The sequence below is a fragment of the Mus musculus genome, chromosome 16 (genome assembly GCF_000001635.26).
Source record: "Mus musculus strain C57BL/6J chromosome 16, GRCm38.p6 C57BL/6J".
Classification (NCBI taxonomy): Eukaryota; Metazoa; Chordata; class Mammalia; order Rodentia; family Muridae; genus Mus; species Mus musculus.
In genome coordinates this window covers 50,303,710-50,322,479 of record NC_000082.6, presented here as the reverse complement: position 1 = coordinate 50,322,479, position 18,770 = coordinate 50,303,710, and the positions used below count along the sequence as shown (strand labels likewise).

At 38.6% G+C, this 18,770-nt stretch overlaps 1 protein-coding gene across 28 annotated transcripts in view; it reads left to right on the top strand.

The window, feature by feature from the left end:
• Bbx (bobby sox HMG box containing) overlaps window positions 1–18,770 on the top strand; it is a 240,623-nt gene that overhangs the window by 109,987 nt on the left and 111,866 nt on the right. For 10 of the 28 annotated variants that reach the window (NM_001347240.1, XM_030249275.1, XM_030249276.1 and 7 more), the window contains one exon: window positions 2,067–2,180. The exons of the other annotated variants lie outside the window; for them this stretch is intronic. The gene's annotated coding sequence lies outside the window, so the exon portion shown is untranslated. The remainder of the gene's footprint in view (window positions 1–2,066; window positions 2,181–18,770) is intronic. 28 annotated transcript variants of the gene reach the window in all.

The following is an 18,770-nucleotide window of genomic DNA, read 5'->3' as shown; positions in this document are numbered from 1 at the left end:
GCACTGCAACAGTGGAGCCAAATCCCAGTCATCCACTAAGACTCTTCAGTGCCTCTTCTTATTCCCATTGTTGTAGGTGCAGGAAGTGAGGCATAGAAAGTTTATCTGCCCCAGTTTACACTGTTGATTGGAAACCCGAGAAGGGATTCAGGTTCTACCAATTTAGTTGCTGGGCTCCTAATCACATCACAATGCCTGTAGATCATCCTTACATATTAATATATTTGTTTACATTCGATGAACCGGTGATGCATACTTTTAACATACATGTGTAGACATAGAACCGGTACACTGGTTTTAGAGACAACAGAAATGATATTCTTGAAATGCATTGGTTCCTCATGACACAGTAATAGAACTCAAGTTCCCTTATCAGAGTTCAAGGGTGAATCACTCTCTAGTGACTGTCTTACTTGGCATCCTTAAGTGTTTCTGCAATTTTGCTTATTGCAATTAATAGAGAAATGTTCACCCATATGTGACATATAGAGCAGCTCCTATCTTCATACTCTGAGCTTCAAAAGAATAGATGAACTATTTTAGAATTCATAGGTATGAAATTCATAAATGATTTAACATGGGGACTGACTGGGATTCTTTGTTCTTACCAAACAAAATACATAAAAGTACAAGGATCAGAAAACCTCCCTGTTTTTAAAACCAGGTAGGCTGTAGTACCAGGTAGGCTGTGGGCCATTTCAGTGAGTTTGTTTCCTCTTCTCTTCTTTCCTGTGTTGTGTTTATTCCACAAACCGTATATTAACAGTTGACCAAGAGTCTTCTTTCAGTTCTTAAAGGATGGAAAGCTGCTATCTGGGAGTTCGGAAAATATTCTCAAGTATTTCTAATTCAAAACTGAATTAGAAAAAGCAGCATGGAATTAGTAAAACCTAGCCAGTCACTAGAGGGCAGAGAAGTACTATACTTTTGCCCTGTTTGAAATTTTCTGTTTTAAACATCGCTGAACAGGATAGAAAAAAATACTGGTACACTTCTGAATAGAAGTTATTTTTTTATTTTTTTGTAAATTGTCTTGTAAAATCCAATAATGTGCTTCACACTTGTTCTGATAGAGCTTTTCTGGCAGTTGCAATGACTGCTTCTCAAAAGGTATGGATGGTTATTTAAAAGCATGTAAATATTGCTCAAGAGGAAATACTGATGGTTAAAAGAGTATGGTCGTTTGCACATGGCATAGCCTGAAGTGGTACCTCAGTGTAGGTGGTTAGGTGCAATTTTGAGGCATTTTAGCACTTTAGCACTGTTTGCCTCAGAGAATTCACCGAAGTGTAGCGTGTTCTTCCATTTGGTCAGCTGAAATATGTTGGGTCATTAATTAAGACCTTGAAATTTCAAAACATAAAAACAAATGAATTCTCATTTAAAAAAAAATATGTTTGATCTGGTTACTTCACTTAATTTTATTCCTGTTCTAAATTTACTACCATCCTGATGTACCTTTATTCTGTTTTTTTTTTTATACATTTAAAAATATTCTTAGTAACATGCTTTATTCATTAAAATTACTTTAAATTGGGTAGAATTTGAATTTTATTTAATAAAAAATTGTATAAATTAATATGCCTTTAAAGTAGGAAAAGCACAGTAGATCAGGAAAACACTTGATTTTGGAGTCAGATTTGGTGCTCTGGTTATTCGTTTGCTTGTGACTTTGGGCAGCTCACATTACTCACTGGCCCTCACATTCAAAACTTGGAAGACAATATTTCCTTGTTTGAGGACTGTGTGTGCAACTGCTGAAGGTGAATGTTGGTGGGTGGAGGTAAATCAGGGAGCCCTCAAGGTACTTCTGAACAGTTGCGTGTATTTCTAATTTAACATCACTAGGGCACTGCTGCTTTGTATGGAGTACCACAGATGTGGACTCCCACCCAAAACCCAAGTTACAGTTGCAGACTTCCCTGTCTCTGATTTTCTTTGGCTGCTTAATCCCTGCAACTCTGACTAACTTTCAGCTCTGTTTCTCTCCTCTGGTAATCTTCATGCTTCCTCTCTCTGTGTTTCTCCTGATCGTCTCTGGTCTTTCTCTGTTTTTCTTATCCCAGGCACCCTCAGGAAGACCCCAAGCCTCTAGCAGATGATATCATCTCCAGCATGTTATAGATGCAGAGGATTCCCTGGGATATTGAGAAATACCAGAGGCGAATTGTTCCACTGTAGTAAGTCGATCAGCATTTGTATAGTGACTACTGTTTAGAGCACAGTTGGGGATACCTTGGGACCACAAAAAGTTAGAGTACAGTGCAAAAGACACAGGCTTGTCCTTTCTTCTTGGGGAATCTTGTAGGTTGCCCTTACGTGCAGTTGAAGGCATTTTTAAAGCTGACAAATAATTTTATAAATGTTGTGTTGTTTGTATGTTAAAGAGATGTATGGTTAATGCTATATAGAAATCTAGGTGGCTTTGGCTACTGTGCTCCCTTGCCTCAGGAACTCTCTATTGGGATAGTAGTCAAATGAGCTTGATAAATTTTGGCCTCGCAGATATGAACTTTTTATTCATTTAGAGAAAGAAGTTTGGTCAAGATGGTGCTTATTGCCACTTTGAGAGCTTAGGATTTAGGCTAAGCTGTGACAGTTGTTAATAAAATGTTATGATGAAAGTGTCATGAAAGCGCAGACTCTTAGAATGTTCAGGATACAAAAGTGAACTCTTATCTATCTAACACATCTGTTTTCTTTCCATTCTGGACATTGTGTTTGCTGTTGTATTTTAGCAGTGCTACGTAGTACACATGTCATGGTTTACAGAGTTGGATACATATTAAATTCTTGTGCTGCTAACTCTGATATACTAGGCACTTGCTTAACAATATGGCATCCCAGTTTCCTTGTATACAAGCTGCAATTGAAAATATTTACCTCAAGTAGTTGTATGGATTTAATGAGATGCTTTTTTATATAGTTCTAAGTACATATTACTTGCAGATACTTAAAAATATCTTTTAAATTGTTTTTTAAAATACCAAGTTATTTCTGACAGCTTTCTAAAAATAAAGGTTTCCCCACAGTTCTTACCAAACACTATTATGTATAAATATTATATATGTATGTATATATGCATGCATACATGTAACTAAAGTATGAGGAATAACATGAATATGGATGACTGAGCACCTATCCTGGCTCCGATGTCTTTGATCACTGTGTACTCTGCCAGGTTCCACCCTGTGAGTGTTGGACGTAGGACCCCCATGCTTTTCTCGGGTGTTTTTTTATACTCATTTACCTCCACTATGACGTTTTGTTTGTATTTTCTCCTGCAATATCTGTTCTTCCAACATCATGGTTGAGTCATCTCTGCTCACACTGCTAATTCATGACTAGAGTTGTTTATAGCCTTTCCTTGTATAAAAATGCCCCATTCCATGATGCCCATTTAAGCTGCTACCATTCTGTGTGTGTGCATGTGTGTGTCTGTATGTGTGTGTTTTCATGGAGGAACAAAAAACTGTAGAAGAAAAGTTCTGAAAAGTTTAGTAGATTCCCATTCTAGGAGTATACTGTTTCTCGTGGTATGTGTGCAGAACTGTTAGCTCAAAGATGCGCCAAGCTTCAAACTCTATGAAATGATGTGTTTCATAGACTTTGTTACAGTTTCTACTTGCATGAGCAATGCCATCGCCCCTTTCTTCTTCGTCTTCAAGTTCTCCTAAATTGTTAGACTCTGTTTAGATTATTGCCATATTTTTGTCCTTTAAGGGTATTTATTTCTGTTTGGGTAGCTTAAAATGATTTTTTCTGGGATACTCTCTTAAGAATAAGCTTGATAATCCTCATTTTTAAGTTAGTTCTGTTGTAGCAGTAACTTGTGTCTCTGTTTGGCAGTAGTCATAGATCGTCTCTACCAAGTGTAGACATCCTCAAGTGGCTGTGAATGCTTGCTAAGCAGGTGGTCTTCTCCAGAAAGTGATGATATAGAGCTCACATATGATGAATGAAAAGTACAGAGAAATATATACTTCCCCTATCTGAGTAGAGATGGAGAGCGACAACAGAGGCTTCCTGTCAGCTGTGAGATTTGATAAGCTTGTGTCCTGCTTGCCTCTAGAAATTTCTACACTCTGAAATGTATAAGTCCAGGTGTCCTGGCCAGACTTCCCATCTGTGTCCTTCACCCACTTTCACTTTCTTAGTAATTCCTCTGGCATCTAATTATATTTTTATAAAGTTTAACCTAACTGTAATATCCACGTCTTAATCTTGTGATATGAATAGACTGAGTGTCTATAATTTTACGTGGCAATATCAGTGTTTTATGTCTTGTCAGGAACATCTTAACTGCATCTGATTTCTGAAGTTCCTGGGGAAGGGTACTGGGGTTGTCTAGTTAATGGTTGTTTATTGTATATAGAAAGGAAAGATGGTATGCACTCATTTTACTAAATTATTTTACTAAATGTGGTAGGGCATGCATCATGAGTATTGAATATTACGAGTTCTGTTTCAGATGGTTATAGTAAAACACCAATAGTGTATTCTTGAACTTCACTCTAGAAAAGCATGCATCTTCTAATTAAAAAGAGTAAGACTTGCCATTTGGATTCATCTCTGCAGGCTGGATCTGTAGCCCTAACTGAGCTTTAGGTTCATATTTACACCACAGCAACATCTGTGTCTCATACTCATCAAACAGGGTATTCACTGAACTCTGCGTTGCGTCTCCTTGCTTAGGTTTGGTTTGTTCTGGAGAAAGAATACATTTTCCCCTTTGTAGAGCAAGTACGATAAATGCCTTTGACTTTCCTCCTTCATTCTTCAGTGCTAACACCTGAGTTCTGCCCTTTTGCCTCTACTCCTCACCCCCATTCCTGTGGCTCTGACCAGTGACTCACCTTATCCTTTCTATGTGCTGGACCACTCACTCCCAGGTCGTTTCTCACCCCACTCATTTACCTTTACCCTCTCCTGGAGTCAGTGGGTCTGTGTGTCTGTTGCTGGAAGCAGGATGTTCCTGACTTCCTGCTCTGGTCCTTCCCTACTGACTCCTGTTAAATAGTACAGAGAGGCTGGTCCTTCTCGGGCTGCCCTCACCCAGTCTTCCCATCCCTATTGACGATTGGTTCTTCCAGTTCAAACAAGCTCTGATTATAAACTTCTCTGAACCAAGCACCAAAAGCACACGATGCGGAGATCAGGTGGCAGACGGTAGGGGGACATCTTTCTGTATATCATAAGCATCTCTCCCGAGGGTCTCAATGGAGAGCTCAGATCAAATGGGTCCCTTTTGACCTTCAGGGATAGAAAAATAATCGGATCTCATTAATGTTATTCATCTGTTTTTTTTTAAATCCTCATGTGAGTTTAACAGTGTCTACATTAAAGAGAAGAATTAGGCAAGGGGAGAATTTTTAATGTAAAAGATGAAAAAGGATGAAATGTTTAATGAAGGATTTAATTTTAATAAAATTCATGTAGAACTAAATCAAGTTTGAAATTGAAAAATCATATTAGTTTCTTTTAAATACTAGATTACATATCATTAAAAGTATAGCTGATAGCTTCCCATCAGTAGCCTTCATGCACTGAGAACACCTGAGACCTGAACCTGGCTGGCGAGCTTATCAACTGCTTTACTTACCCCACCTCCAAGTGTTAGTTTCCCAAAAAATGAAGTTAGCCATCATATCTGAAGAACAGATTAGTTTTTGTTGCTTAGAAATATAAGGAGAAAAGCAAGCTTTTGTGCTTGTAAAAGAAAAATGGGAGAAATTACATGAATGCAAAACTTTATTGATAGTTCTGAGAAAGCTTTTGTTAACCGCTCTTACATTGTCTCTTTGATTAATGTAAAATGCTTGACCTATTAAGTGCGCACATTAATATTTCAAATTATCAGTTTAGGTTCCTTTTGTACTTTTAATTCACTTAGCATTTTATTAATTTAGTTTGGCTTCAGAGTGCTTTGCCAAACCTATAGATGTAGTTTAGTATTCTTAATTTAATGTCCTCTGAGAGACATAGTCCTTTATTTCAACTGCAGCAAATATTAATAATAAGCTAGTATTTCTAACAAGCAGCAAATATTAATAATAAACTAGTACTACTAACAAGTTTCAGCTTCCATAAATACAGTGCAGAGATTAATAAATATATAAAGTTTTTGATAGAAAAATTTCTGAAGGAAGCTAGAAGTGTAAAATTCAGAATAAAATTAGAGTTATATATTTGATTTTATTCTTATTTATAGAAATACTCTTGTTTTATACTCTTGTTTTATAGAAAACCTAGAAATAAATTTAAAAGCTCAAATTTGATCTGCATGTAATTATTCAAGTAATTATTCCAAAAGTAGATTTATCTGTATTATTAAAAAGCATTTGGTAAAGTAGTTCCCAATAGTCTCATAAAATGTAGTTCTTGCTGGGACAATATTCATTTTGTCCAAGAGTTCACATATTAGTAAGAAAGCAGTGAATTTTCCTGAAGTGATTTCCCAATATATTTACCATTTATTCCGGTACCTGTAAAATATATATTTCTAAAAGGCTGCCTAGGTTTTGTTGAATAAAAAATAAATAATGAAAAACAGAAAACAAAGATTGATTATTGTTCTGGGGACTAGTGTCCTCAAGGATGCTTGCCTGGATACTGGCATATTTTTAAGAGGGTTTTCTTCTGCATGTCTGCCAACCCACTTCCTCCTAACTCTCTGATTATGTCTGTTTCTTTCATACTCAGCCAGCTGACACTTAACTTCCTTTCTCTGTGTCTGCCAAGCACTGTGGCTCCTTTGAATGGTGGCATCTTTGCCCTTAGGTTAAAGACTGTTTTGAGCTTAGAGAAAGTCTGGCTGCTTTTGAAAAATCCATTTATTGTTATATGCTGTTGTTTAACCCTTAACCGGTTCCTATAGATTGATATGTCTGCTATAATAAGACAGGTGGCAGTGTTGCCTCTGGATCATGTGCTGCTAGTAAACTAGGTATGTTTTTATCACTTAGTGATCCATCAGCTACTATGAAACACACTGGACCCAGGGAAGCCAGTGAGTGCCCTGGGAGTTTGAGTCAGATAAACTTTAGATTTTGGGGCCCAGTTTGGGGGTGGCCAGCAAGCTCCTGTCTCCATTACCACCACAATGTTGGGGTTCTAGGCATGTGAAGCAATGTTTTTGTTGTTTTTGCTTTTGTTTTTGTGGTGGCTGGGGATTAAAACTGAGGTTCTCAGCCTTTTGTGCATCCTGTCTCCCTCACCTGTATTTTTTTGAGTGAATTAATGAGAATAAATTGAAACTTACTTTAGAGTGGGATTATAATCTTGTTTATACTAGTTTGTAATTTAAAACAACATATACTGTAAGGGGTTTGGGAAGTAAAGATTAGGTACTGATAGACAGATACCCACTGCTGACACTGGCAGCACACCTTCAGGCCACCTTCTCTACCTCACTATCCCTGAATCAGGCATTCTGGTAGGGCGCTGTTGGTTTATTTGCTTTTGTTTTGAAATAGGGATGGAGAGGATTTTTTTTCCCTTTCTTCCTTTTAAATTTTTGTTGTTCATTTTTTATGTTACTTATTTCTAAACTCAATTTCCATTAAAGGAGAGGTTGAGGAATATCTGTATGTTTCACATTACTGTTTAATCCTTAGATATGTTAAATAGATGCCATTTTTTTAAAACAGTTCCCCCCACCCCCTACTTTTGTCCCTTTTATTTTTATTTCTCTTTGTACAACCTGCATTTCAACAAAAGCGGCTTTAGGTTGATAAACAAGATGCAGCTGTCTGAAATATGCACATTGACTCAGCTGGGCATCCTGCAGTTATCCAACAAAAGTTATTTGATTTGGAGGTAGTGTCAAGAAATCAAAATAAGCATTCACATTTAGTTGTGGCAGCTCTAATAAGTGTGTGTGCCTATAACTGCAAGTCTTGATCACATGTAGTGCATTCTGATGTTGATGTTTGCAGAGATTTGAGCTCACTGTTGAGACTGTTAATAAGAGAGCCAGGTAGCAGAGATCAGCATTTATTCTGAATTTTGATCCCCAAAGGAAAAATCAAATCTTCATCTCCAAGGTTGACTCGTGAAAGCAAACATCAATATCATAACTAAGATGAGAAAAAGAATCTCTATGTTATTTAGTGAAAAGCAGTGAGTACTTTTTTTTTTAAACCAAAGAAAATCAAAGAATGAAATGGACAGAGCCAGAAGCACACTGAGAATGATGTCCCAGAAGACTTGTAGGAACTGTAAAATTGAGTGCAGCAATATAAAACTATTCACACATTTTATTAGATTCATATAGAGCTGCAAACTGATGGTCTCTTTGAGAAACCAGTGTTGTAAATATTTAGGTAGGGAAAGAATATTAAGTCTCCAGAGTAACTAAATATTCACAATGGAGTGGTGCACTGAAGTAATAAATAATATATTTAGAAATGTAAGTTAATTTTAAGATTCAATTTTTATCTCTTCCCTCCTTCTGCCCCCTGGAAATCTTCTATTTTCAAAGCCTTTGTGATTCTTTGTTTCTGATAGCACAGAAAGATGAGTGTGTTAGGGGAAGTTATAACACTAGACCGTGCCTAGTACTAAGAGGCCTTATTAGACTATGGAACGGTTCTAATAAGTGTGTAGACACATTTGCAGAGGAGTGTTTTTCTGGTGATGCTGTGGAACTGACTGCTAGGACAGAGTCCTTGGGTTCAACTGTGTGAGACCTTAACAACCTCCTCACCTGAGCTTTCTGTGTATTAAATAAGGTCTTGCACATTCACATATGAGTCAGCCCGGATTATCTAGGAAACAGTGTTCTTATGTTTAAATGACTGTCTGCATAAATATTGGTGGGATTAGATCTTTTCACAGAAAAGTTTTGATGTGTGCTGTGAACTGGGGGATCTAGGACATGACACCAGGTTTCAAACGTAAGTCAAACGTGCTGTTCCAGGGAAATAACCGGAGTGGGAAGCATTTCGAGGTATTTGGACCCTTCATTCACAGTGCGTGCTTCTGAAATCGCATTGTGCTATGGGAGCTCCTCAGGATGATGTGTAATGAATCCTTCAGTGATTGAAGCTAGGAATCATACTTTCTATGAAATGAATGAGAATTAGAAGTATATTTGCTGTGTGTTACAGTTCACCAAAGTACAGGGTATCAAGTTAATTTAATTTCTTGGAGAATGATAAATTTTATTCAAAAAAGTATCACATAGTGATACTTTAAAAAAAAATCAAGAGTGCCTTACATAGCAATGGGGGTGTACTACATGTGACAGTCCATACATTGTGACAGATTCCTGAGAAGAAAATACTTAAAAGGAAGAAAGATTTATTTTGGACCAGAGTTTCAGATATATAGTTCACTTTTGAAAAATCCATTTATGGCTATATGCTCTTGTTCTAATTGCTTTGGGCCTGGGGCAAATCCAAGTATTCTGGTGACAGAGAAAAGAGGCAGCAGATCTGCTTACCCTAAGTCATCCAGGCAGCAAAGAGGCCAGAGAAGCAGGACAGGTATAGCTCTTAGAAAATGCCCATTCGCATACTTCCTTCAGGTAGATCTGATACCCCAGTCACAGCAGTTTTCTTTTACTGATTATTTTATTTATTTACATTTCAAATGTTTTCGTCCTTCCTGGTCTCCCCTCCACAAGCCCCCCCTCCCATTCACCCTCCCCTTTGCCTCTCAGAGGGTGCCCCCACTCACTCACTCACTCACTCACCCACTTCTGCCTCATGGCTCTAGCATCCCCCTTCACTGGGGCAACAAGCCTCAAAGGACCAAGTGCCTCCCCTCCCATTGATGGTGGATAAGGCAGTCCTCTGCTACATATGTAGCGGGAGCCATGTATACTCAGCCATGTATTCTTTTTTGGTTGGTGGTTTAGGCCCTATATGTTCTAACATTGTTGTTCTTATGTGGTTGCAATCCCCTTCAACTCCTTCAGTCCTTCCCTATCTCTTCCACTGGGTGCGCAAGCTCAGTCCAATGGTTGACTGAGTGTCTGCATCTGTATAGGTTAAGTGCTGGCAGAGCCTCTCAGAGGACAACCCAACTGGGCTCCCGTTTGTAAGCAGTTCTTGGCATCAGCAATAGTGTTGGGATTTGATATCTGCATATGGGATAGCCTTTTCTGCAGTCTCTGCTCCATTTTTTTCCCTACCTTTCCATGAATGTCCTTTTGGATTCAGAGCTCAACAGAAACTTGTCAACTGAGAAATCTTGGATGGCCGAGAAGCACCTAAAGAAATGTTCAACATGCTTAGTCATCAGGGAAATGCAAATCAAAACGACCCTAAGATTCTATCTTATATCAATCAGAATTGCTGATGGGATTGCAAGCTGGCACAACCACTCTGGAAATCAATCTGGTGATTCTTCAGAAAACTGGAAAAAGTCCTACCTAAAGACCCAGCTATACCACTGCTGAACATATACACCAAAGAAGATCCAACATATAACAAGGACATGTGCTCCACTGTGTCATAATTTATAATTGCTAGAAGCTGGAAACAAACCAGATGTGTACCAACAGAAAAATTATACAGAAAATGTGGTACATTTACGCAATGGAATACTACTCAGCTATTAAAAACGATGACTTCACAAATTTTGCAGGCAAATATCCACTAGAAAATATCATCCTGAGTGAATTAACACATGTTTGGAATCCATCAAGAGTTTAATCTGTTGGCTGAGTCAGAGCCCTCAGAATGCAGTCACATTCCAAAGGCTGTAACTCCTAGCTGGGACCAAGCCTTTAACTCCCCAGACTTTGGGGAAGGAATAAGCAAGCACCTTGTGGCCAAGCCCTGATACAGATTTACTTTAGTGTTGAAACACTTTGACGTTTAACACGGATACAGATTTACTTTAGGGTTCAAACACTTTGTGATTTTAACCAAGGAAGATCTTGTACTCCTCTGGGGAGATGGCAATGATTTACTTTTTAAACAATAGCAAACTTAAGTTGCCTTAAAATGTAACTTTATGGTTTTCTCAGTGATGGACGAAAAGAAATTCTCTGGATGACTTTGTACTCAGCGCAGCACCCTTAGGCTTGGCTTGTTCTGCAGTTTGAACAGATGTCTTAATTTTGACCTGAATTTATTTCTGTGAGGAACGCAGGCTAGGTATTCTGCACAGTTTATTCTGAGTCTGTAGTTATGTGATCATTTTGAGGGAAGAATTGGATATTTAGGGTTTTTGTGCTTTTTCTTTTCCTCCCCCCCCCCCCCCCAATAACAGAATGCCACAGTCTGGGAAATGTATAAGATGATTTTTTTTTTTTTTTCTCTTGATCCTGAAGCCTGAGAAATTCAGGCGAAGATGCTAGAGTCCAAAAAAGGCCCTTATTAGCTCACTCTTTCTTTTTTTCTTTCTTTCTTTCTTTCTTTCTTTCTTTCTTTCTTTCTTTCTTTCTTTCTTTCTTCCTTCCTTCCTTCCTTCCTTCCTTCCTTCCTTCCTTCCTTCCTTCCTTCCAAATGTGTGTGTGTAGATTTTTTGATTATTTGGGAATTTCATGTCATGAACCCCAATAACACTTCCCAGTTTTTCCAGGTCTGTTCTCCACCCTTAAGACCTCCCCCTGCCCCAATAAGGAAGAAGAATGAAAAAGGGGGAAGAAGAAGGGAGGAGGAGGAAGAGGAGGAGCAGGGAAGAGGAGGAGGAGAAGGAGAAGGAGAGGGGAACAGTATTCTGTTTGTGTTGTCCATACTCCCTGGAGCATGGTCAAACTCCCAGTGAGCAGCCCCTTAAGGAAAGCTGAGGCGGAAGAGTATAAAGACCAGGTGCACTGGAGAGGAACAAAGACTGTCCAAATGGATTGCGTTAATCCTCTGTGAAGGTAATGAGTGCACTCCTACAGTAATGGCTTCAATCTAGTCAGTAAGAACATAGTTCCCCAGAAAAATTCATTTTAAAAAGTTCTGAACCTTGAACTGTGGATAAGCCTCTAACATATGGAGTTTGGGGTCAGATTCAAGCCATAGTATAGTTAAAATTAAGTAGAAACAGTCCTTGTGAGTGTATTAGATAATATTAATAGAGAAATGCATTCTCACAGTTTTTAAATTAAATGTATATTTCAAAATTAAAATATGATTAAATCATTTTCTTTTTTCTTTTTTTCCTCCTTCCATCTATCTTCTGCCTTCCATACCCACAGATTCACGACCTCTTTGTTTTAATTGCTATTGTTTGTGTGTGTGCGTGTGTGTATATCTATAGATATAGATATGTAGATAATAGATATATAAATACATCCTGCTGAGTCTGTTTAATGTTGCATGTGTATGATTTCAGTGATAACCACAGTGTTACAATCACAGAATATAAAGTTTTAGAGAGAAAAATAGTTATACTTATGTCTCATATAATTAGACCCAAAAATCATTAATGCTACATCTGTTTTACATGAGAAAAGTAGAGCTTACTGGTACCTTATCTCAATTTCCTTGAAATTAGAAGTAAATGTCACAAGCGCCTGGAAAGAGTCATCTTGTGTGAATACACTGCTGCTCTCTGGCTGTACAACTGGTGCTAGAAACTTTGAGCGTTGGTGTGCCTTTATTCTTTGAGTAAGTGCCAGTACCACCTTTGACCTGGAAAGATGGGTCTGGGTGTCCTGGTGTTAGTCCAGCAGTGTGGAACTCACTGTATCACTGGCCTTTTAATTTATCACAGATTCCAAGTATATCATAATTGCATAAAAGGCCCTCTTTGCCCTGAAATGTTAACTTTTATATCAGTTGAAAGTTCTTGGACAGGAAACATTTGCTCTAGCAATGACTCTGGAGTCTGCATGATCAGCGGGATGACTGATCCCAGTGTGTTGCTGCCAAGTACAGGGAAGACATGGAGAAGTGCGGTGTGTGAGCTGCTTTGACTCACCCGTTCCTTTGGCAGCGGCTGCAGGCCCGTGGCAGCAGTACAAAATCTGTGTACTTGCACATTTCAAAGCTGCTTTTCTTAGGCTCCCCGAGCAGTTTGTATAGAGGTGGAGCCAAAGTAAGATGTCTACAGACTCAGTCTCAAAAGCAGTTCGCATGTAACCTACAAAGGACCCCTTTGAGATTTGTCTTATCACTATGGTCCTCAGTCTTCTTTCAAAGCCGATGCAGGCGAATTGTGTTCAGCCTGAGCTGAAATCTAGTGGAGAGAGTTTTTCCAAATTCCAGCCTTAGGATTATTTAGATTGGCGGGGCTGCTGCCTCTAGGACTGGATGAGGTGAACCATAAGTTAGAGATAAGTGAAATAGCCAAGGCATTCGTCTATCTACGGTTAGTATTTGCATCTGAATTTATAGCTTTCACTTCATATGTACATTTACTGTGCAGAATCTGGTTCTGTGAATAGCAAGACATACAGTGCAAAATTACAGCGATGAGAAGCGTAACCCTAATGTGAAAGTCAGCTACAAGTGTCAGCTGTCAAAGGCTGAGAGATAGGAAGACACATGGTGACAGGAACCAGTCCAAGAAGAAAGAATGTGTGGTCTATCTCCACCTACTCTGGGAGATGATGGGAGAGAAAAGATGCCACCTGTGAGGAAAATTAGGACTCTCTTCTCAAATACTAAGTGCCAGGCCATGCGTGCTCTTTGTGAGCCTGTGATCCTGAGCACTCACCGAGGTGGCTCTGCCCCCACAGTCTCAGCAAACGCTGTGGACCAAGTTGGCGGAAAACAAACGTCTCCTTGTACCCATTTGGTGAACAACACAGATTCCCAAACTGATGGGTTTGTTCTGGGAAGCCGCCTCATCCCAGTCCCACTGATGTCATGGTAGAAGATGGACTCAGTTTAACTCTCTCGTTTGCCTTTCAGACCGACCTAAGTAGCAGTTCCCATATGGACCTCGTAGAATCAAAGCGTAGACAGTTAAGGAGGTTTCTCTTTCCTTAAGGCAATATTAATGAAGACATCTCATTTCTGTCTGAAAAAGAAGGAGCCAGTGTGATTTAGGGAAAGAGATCTAATCGAGTGATCAAGAGACCCTGGCTCTGACGATAATTAGCTCAGTGCACTTGAGTTAACCTTTGATATCTGTGGATCTTGTTTTCTCCCTTTGTAAGTTGGATGGTACCCAAGAATCGGATTTGCAGTGCCACCTCCGATGAAATGAATGGTTCCACTTTTAAAAGAATAACTCCTTAAGCTGAAATTATTCTGCAAACTATAACACTAGGATCAGTAGTAACAAATGCAGAAGTCCTCACAGAAATGAGTTGTGACAGGAACCATAAAACTTTTCAGAGTAGAGTGTCTTTCAAGTAAATTATTAATTTTTATATTACAATGTGAAATTCTAAAGAAATCTAAAAGAAAAGCTTAATACATATGTGATGTGTGTGTAAATATATAAATATATATGTGTGTGTGTATATATATATACATACATACATACATACATACATATACATACATGCTATGCATGCACTATCTTTAAAAACATATAACAAAACTACTACCCATCCCATCCTAGTTTGATTTCTGTTGCTGTGACAAAACACCATGATCAAAAGCAACTTGGGAAGGAAAGGGTTTATTTGGCTTGCGTGTCCCAGTCACAGTGCATCATGAAGGCAAGTCAGGCTACAAACTCAAGGCAGAAACTGAAGCAGAGACTCTGGAGTAACATTGCTCACTGGCTTGTTCCTCATGGCTCACTCAGTCTGGTTTTCTCACAGTGAGCTGGGCCTTCCTACGTCAACCATTAGTAAAGAAAATGCCCGTGTGACTTTCCTACAGGCCATCCTGATGGACACAGTCCTCACTTGAGAGTCCCTCTTCCCAGCTACGTCTAGTTGGGTTAAGTTGACCAACTAAGCAGCACATGCTGCAAACCTCTTGTGATGTAATCTGAGCTCAAGAATGGTCTGCAACTGTGATAGTTCCAGTAGATACTGATTTTACTTGATTAAATATAAATGTGAACGTTTATTTGATTATGGAAGAATAACTGAAATGACTATTTGGTCCGCTTTCTCAGCCTCCGTTCAGCCATGTGTATTTCTACTGTGTTCCATTTGGCATCAGCTTCATTTTAACTGGTTATGACTCGTGTTGCTGCCATGCCTGCTGGTATAAGAAGGCCTCAGCAGCTGTGCTGACAGAGACATGACCTCCTTTCCTGCTTTTGTGCAAGTCCTTCTTGGAAGTCCTGCTGGTTTCTAACTATCAGATGGAGCTTGGTTAGCATAAGTGAATATGTTCTGCTATGGCATAGAATAACAATAATTACCTTCCTAATGTAATTATACTTCTTGATATAATAATCTCATATCATTAGCACAAGTAAATAAGAACATGCTTGTTAAGCTGGCTCTCCCTTCAGACTATATCTGCATCTTTATTTGTCTTCTGCACATCTTAAATTTTCATTGGCCTGTTCTTGTCCTGTGTGATGGTGGTATAGGTTTAACTTCAAATGTAATATTAATATTGCCAAATAGTGGTGTGTGTGTGTGTGTGTGTGATATTAAATGATGTAATGAGTTAGTCTAGCTGAGATCAGTAATTGATGAGGAGGGGCTGTAAGGGATAGACAGTTCCTCACTTTCCTCAGCTTTATACAAGATTATGTCATTTTAGTATACATGTGAAGAGAAACTTTACAAAACATCCACTAGATGGCACCTTGTTATTGTGTCCTAGATTTAACTTGTGGCATTCTGAACTAGATAGTATAATTCAAACAAATTGTTTCCTCAGAATCTTGGATGCTGATGAAAACAAAGATTTCTGTAAACCTTAAAATTCCTCTGTTAGTAAAAGTGCTATCACAGCATGCTTGGTTAGTACTGGAACCTGCTTTTGTAGCCATTTGAACATTTTGTAATACTTATGAAATCGTAGAAAGTAGAGAAAACCGGGCGGGTATGATGGCCATCCGTTAGACAAACACCCTTGGTTTCTCTCGGGTGATGAGCCTTGTGCTTTGGGCAGATGTAGCTTATATTCCATACGGTTCTGAAGTTCTTGTTCTTCCTTCTTCAGTTTTGTAGTCCAGCTCTGTACCCTTTTGCCTCGGTCTCTCATCAGTGCTGGGATTAGGAGTGTGTGAGCATACTCAGCTTCAAGTTCTTACCTGTTAATTGCCACTAGCCTGATCTTCTGGAATGTTTCCTTCTTATTTTCCAAATTGTCATTAACAGTTATAATAATAATAGTACCCACAAGTTTAACGCGTATCTTCATTTAACTTTATAATTTAGAGTTTATGCCTAATAGAACCTTATATCCAGATAGTTGTTTTATTCTGTTTTGTTTTATTATAAGCTAAGGAAACACTAAAAAATAGTAAAATTACCAAAAAAGTTAAAATAAATCCACTCATAATCTTATTATATAAAGAATTTTGTATGCAGTATATTTATTATTCTTTTGAGGGTTTTGGTCTCTTTATCTTTAAGCATGTATACACACACACACACACACACACACACACACAAATATATATGTTGTCACATGGTCTGTCAGTTTTCTCCCTTGATTATTTTAATTCTTTTGAGAAATGTAGTATCATTCAAGACTTTATTACTATAAATTGCAGCTGGTAGTTTGGCCGTTGTTTTATTTTTGTTTGTTGTTGTTGTTTGTTTCATTTGCTTTTGAGATAGCATCTTATTTGCAGCCTGCGCTAGTCTGTTATGACAGCCCTGCTCAGCCTCCTGAGTACCTGGATTGCAAGCATGCGCCACCTTCGCCACGTAGTTTCCAATTAGTCTCCCATTATTTCTATTTAGCTCTTTCTCTTCCATCATTTCTTTCTTACAGATTTTGAGATCCAGAAGTATTCGCTTTTGGCAGCATCCACTAATACACTAAAGCACTCGAGGCTCAGGCAATGCTGTCATGCGTTTGATCCCAGCCTGGGCTACGTGGTGAGCTCCAGGCTATGAGAAAGAGTAAAGAACCTGCATCAGGCAAACAAGCAGCAGAGCTAAGGTTAGCACATCTAGCTGCAGTAGCTCAGCAGTACTGAATGCATGAGCTGTGCATGCTAATGAGCCAGGAGCTAGAACTTGCTAATTGCAACTTATTTTAAGTTGATTTGAATGTTTATGTTCTGTGATTAATTGCAAGGATAATAACAGCGGATCTTCATAAGCACTTCTGTGGAAGCCAGAGTTCTAAGGAGGAACATGACTAGGTGTGAAGATTTGTAGAGACAGCCATTTCCTGTTTCTGAATATAGCGTGAGAGGTGCAGAAAGATTAGGTTGTTCCCCCAGAGTAACGCAGTGAGCAAGGAGCCTGGGAACTGTGCATACAAGTTTATGGATAAAAGGAACGCTGGCGTGTCTATGCTGTTAAATTTCAGCCCAATAACACGAAATACCTGGATATCGGCAAACGCAGTTGACAAGTAATCTGGAGTTTCTTTCAAGACATAGTTAAGAACTTGGATTTTATTTTCTTTCTGATTAATTTTTTCATTTTTTTATTAATTTTTTCATACACTATATTTTGATCGGATTCTTTCCTTTATTCCAAACTCTCCCCGGTTCTCTCTACCTCCTTATTTACCCAAGGCCATGTTCTTTTCCCTCAAAAACATGAGTCAAAACAAAAAATGAAACAAAACATGCACAAAGGAGCTCATTTTGTTTTCCTGGACGTGGGGTCTGCCCTGCAGTGTGGTTGACATACCTGTGACACTCTATTAGAGAAAACTAATTTTCCTTTTCCTGGAGGTATCAATTGGCGATAGCTTCTCTGTAAGCAGTGGGGCTTTGTGTCCACTTATCTTTCTCAGCGCTGGGGTTTAGTCCGGTTGGTAACCTGTGCAGCCTCTGTGTGTGCATAGTCTCTGTGAAGTGTTGTATGTATCCTGTGCATCTGGAGGACACTGTTTCCTTGGAGTTTGCCTCTGACTCTTAGAATCTTTCTGCCCTCCTCTTCCTCTCTCTGAGCCTTGACATATCTTCATTCTAAACCCTTATATACTGCTTTCAAAAGGGTATCGGTAGCATCAGATTTCTTGTTGAGTATGAGTTTGTAAATTGCAAGGTTTCCAATACTGAGAATATAGATTTCAGTTATGCTTCAAACAGCTCATGTCTTCCTTCGTAAGATGACACAACCATGTAGAATTTTCAGTATGCAATGTATATAAGTAGTAAATTGTTCAAGATTCAGTCTCTTAGATTTTGAGGGGCTTTGTCACCATCTTTTCTTAGCTTTGTCTGGGTTATATTGTCCTGAGTGTAGTAAGTACAATAGTTTCCCAATTGCAGAAACATTTATTTAATGGATGTTTATTAAACACCTAATATACTCCAGTTATAACAAAAGCATCAGGCATCTTCTGATGATCAAAATACAGCCTCTGTAAAAAGGGCACAGTATATGTCCAGTAGCAGTGAAATCTTAGGGGCATCAGGTCTCTTGTATTATGCGATCACTTGCTTTAGCATTGGTTTTGTTTGTTTTTCTTTTGTTTTTAATAGAAAAGTAAAACAAGCAAATAAAAATGAAGATACTAGAACAATCCAGACACTTTCCTCTGAATTGTACTGTAGGGTTTCTAGGAAGCCCTCTCCCATCTTGAACTCTCTGTCTAAGGGAGTGGTTCTCAACCTCTCTAACGCAAACCTTTAATGTTCCTCATGTTGTGGTGACTCCAACTATGGAATTATTTTTGCTGCTACTTTATGCCTGTAATTTTGCTATTGTTATGAATTAAAATGTAAATATTTTTGGAGATAAAAGTTTGCCAAAGGAGTTATGACCCACAGGTTGAGATCTACTGGTCTAAAAATGTCTCCATGTGGAATTTGAAATTTACTCT